The sequence below is a fragment of the Triticum aestivum genome, chromosome 5B, assembly GCF_018294505.1.
Source record: "Triticum aestivum cultivar Chinese Spring chromosome 5B, IWGSC CS RefSeq v2.1, whole genome shotgun sequence".
NCBI classification, from domain to species: Eukaryota; Viridiplantae; Streptophyta; class Magnoliopsida; order Poales; family Poaceae; genus Triticum; species Triticum aestivum.
In genome coordinates this window covers 84,257,298-84,260,928 of record NC_057807.1, presented here as the reverse complement: position 1 = coordinate 84,260,928, position 3,631 = coordinate 84,257,298, and positions in this window count along the sequence as shown.

Here is a 3,631-nt window from a genome sequence, read left to right as displayed (position 1 = left end):
GTGTATGCTCTAACTTGGCAGGGTTATGTTGCTCATATCGTGCGTATGGTGTCTCGCATTGCTATGCCATTTGATTAGTTTAGACATGCTCTGTGTGAATGCCACCTGTTTAGTGTCTAATTACCATATATGTGAATTAGGCATTGCCATCTTGTTGCAAGACATTATATATGTGAATTATACAATGCTATCCTGTTGCAAAGGCATTATATATGTGAATTATGCAATGCCATGCTGTTTAGCCAATCATCATGTATGTGAATTATATCATGCTATCATTTTTTTGTATTACGTGTTCCATTTGTTGACAATGTTTGTATATTCAACTACTCTTCCTGTGCATCAGCCATTTGAAGCAGTGATGGGAGTATCTGGAGTGAAAACAAGGTATTCAGAGCTGACAATGCTACCTGCTGAAGCAGACATCTTGATGGCTACGGAGAGCTCCTCAGAGGACGATTCAGAGACTGATGACCAGTCCTATTTCCCCCCTGAGGTCTATGCTCAAACTTGGCAGGGTTATATTGCCCATGTCATGCATGTTGTCTTGCATTGCTTAGTTTTTACGTCATATATAGATTGCCATCTGCTTAGTTGCTTACTATATAAATCATAGATTTGAATTATATCATGCCATCATGCTTACATAGTACATACACATCATCTATCTGAATTATGGCATGGCAACCCATTTAATAAAGACATCATATAGTTATATCATCTCATCCTGTTTAGTGTTTACAGTCATCATATTTAGAATTATGGCATTCTATCCATGAATGTATGTGAATTATGGCATGCCAACCTATTTAATAAACACATTATATAGTTATGTCATGTCATCCTGTTTACATAGTCTCATATTTTGAACTATGTCTTTCCATCTTTTTTAGTTAGCCATCATAATGTGAAATTGTGTCATGCTATCCTGTTTAGTTAGCCATCATCTATGTGAAATTGTGTCATGCTATCCTGTTTGGTCAGACAACATAAATATGAATTATTTCATGCCCTCTTTTATTCCCCACTATCCATTGCACCTGTCTATCATACAATGTCTATACTTTCAATTACTTTTCTTGTTTATCAGACATTTGAATTGGAGAGCGTGATGGCAGTATCTAAGGGAGTAACAACATGATCTTCAGAAAAGATAGTGCTACCAGTTGATGCAGATAGAACCACGGTTGTACTTGCCCAAGGACCAGATCCACCACACATAACCCAGACTGTCGCAGATTGTACCCCTACCCAGTTGGACAGAGAACCAGCAACACCCCTTTTAATCCCAACCCCGGCAGATAGTAACCCAGTTCCAGTTGACACGGCATCGTCTAGCGGTTAGTAAGGGAACTGCAGTGCCCAAAGCACGAGGACCACCACTCCGAATCCCAACTCAACGCTTCAAGGAGAAGAAGGTTTGTTCTCAGGTCAGGTTCTGTAGCTATGGTTCATAATCCTTTGCTCTTGCATTACTGCATTTACTCATACCAACTTGTTCCAAATTTGAAGGATGGAGTTGAAACTCCAATGGCGCAACAGGTATGTTTTAAACCTGTTTCTTTAACTGGTTTGCTGTTGTAACCTGCTCTATGTTGATTTCAGTTTCAATTGAATAAACAGTTATGTTCTCATGTCATGCACATTACAAGTGTTGTTATTGCTCTATAGTTACCCACACTTATATTCTGTCCATTCTGCTTTGTCTTGAACAAATATTATTTGAATTGTGTCTCTATCTTGATTTGGCAACAAAAACTAGAATGATATAGACCATAAAGTGACCATGGCACATAGATATATGTTTGTTTCATGTTGTTATCCTGTCCACTTTACTACTGAACTCATTTACCAAAATGAGTTCCATATACAACATGGTAAACATGTGATGTGTCTGCTTGTTTCTTTTTTAGAATGCAGACAAAATATTGGAGAACAGTACCGCGTTATCCAATGGTAAAGGAAGTAATGCAGATAAGGTTTAAGATAGTGAGACATCCCTGTTGGTCTCCAAGAAAGCTGATAAAAACTATCTTGACGACAGTGAGGGAACCCAAAAGTCCTGTCTTGATGTAGTGTTCGAGTTACTGGCCACTACTGCTGGCACAAGCTCTTTGAACTCGCTGCCTAAATCAGTTCGTCTTCTTGGGTCTCAACTTCAAGTTGAAAGACATCGATCAGATGTGCTGCGACAGGAAGCTGAAGGACTGAGGAAGTCCCTGCAGAATTCAGATGCATATTTTCTGGTGCAACAGCAAGTGCTAGAGGATTTAAGCGCCAAACAAGAGAAAGTTAATAAGCTTGCTAAGCATCTTGCCAGCATTATGGGTACCCAGGATATTGTTTCTTAAGATCTTCTGAAGTGGTTTCAGTTCTGGATTTGTTTTGCTGCGGCGTTTATTTGCGCTGGTCGCCAACTTTGACAACCAGTGTATATGATATGCTGCTTTGTTCCCTATATTTGCACTGGTGGCGAACTTTGATGCCCAGTGGATGTAATATGTGTAACAGCCGTGATAGCCTAGCATAAGTTGCTTGCTTATTTATTTCCTTGTTGTCTTGTTTATTTGTTTGCTTGTAGTCAGTGCAGTTCTTTTTAAAACTAGGCCACAATAACCATGGGCTAATATTTACTGTAGTGACACTGGGCCTCCTACGGGCCGTAGAAATAGTGGGCCTTCTACGGGCGGTAGAAAGAGTAGGCCTTCTATGGGTCATAGAAACAATGTGCCTTCTACGGGCCGTAGAAACAATGGGCCTTCTACGGGCCGTAGAAACAATGGGCCTTCTACGGGCCGTAGAAACAATGGGCCTTCTATGGGCCTTATCATCAATGGGCCTTATACGGGCCGTATGACCATAACGGGCCATCGTTAATAGGCCGTATTTGATGACGCTATGAAAACGGCCCAAAGTATTAATGGACCACAAACGGGCCGATGTAACCACGGGCTGAATTTGGCCCACAAGCAGAAAATGACAGTAACGGGCCGTAAGTAAACGAATGCTGGAAATGAGCCCAAGAATAAATGGGCTTTGAGAAGGACGAAAGATAACATTTGCTAGAAACGGCCCAACTGAATAACGGGCCCTTAATGGGTACAAAGTGATATACTGTTCATTACGGGCCAGTTTCACCACAGGCCGTTAGTGGGTGTAAAGTGATACACTGTTCATTGCGGGCCAGTTTCACCACGGGCCGTTAATAGGCCAAGAGTTACATAGGGCCTCATATGGGCCGAAAGACGTCATGGGTCATACATGGGCCAAAAGTGAAAATGGGCTGGAACCATATTGGATGGCCCAGATGACGCTATTGGGCCTAATTCGGATAGGGCGTAACGGGCCTTGGGTTAGCGGGCTGTAAATGGGCTATATGCGAACAGGCCGTTAACAGGCTTTCCATGGGCCGGCCCGCCACCTTTTGACAAAGTCAAATGGGCCGGCCTTTTCACAGGAATGGGCCTCTGTTGGGCCGTGCCACGTGTCGACGTATCATAGGCGCCTTCTGTCCAATGAGTGGATGACATTTGTCCCAACGGTTAGCCGATACGTGTTTCCTCCAGCCAATGATGATTTTACACGTGGAAAATCCCCATTGGTCGGGGCTGTTAACGGGTTATCGGATCCA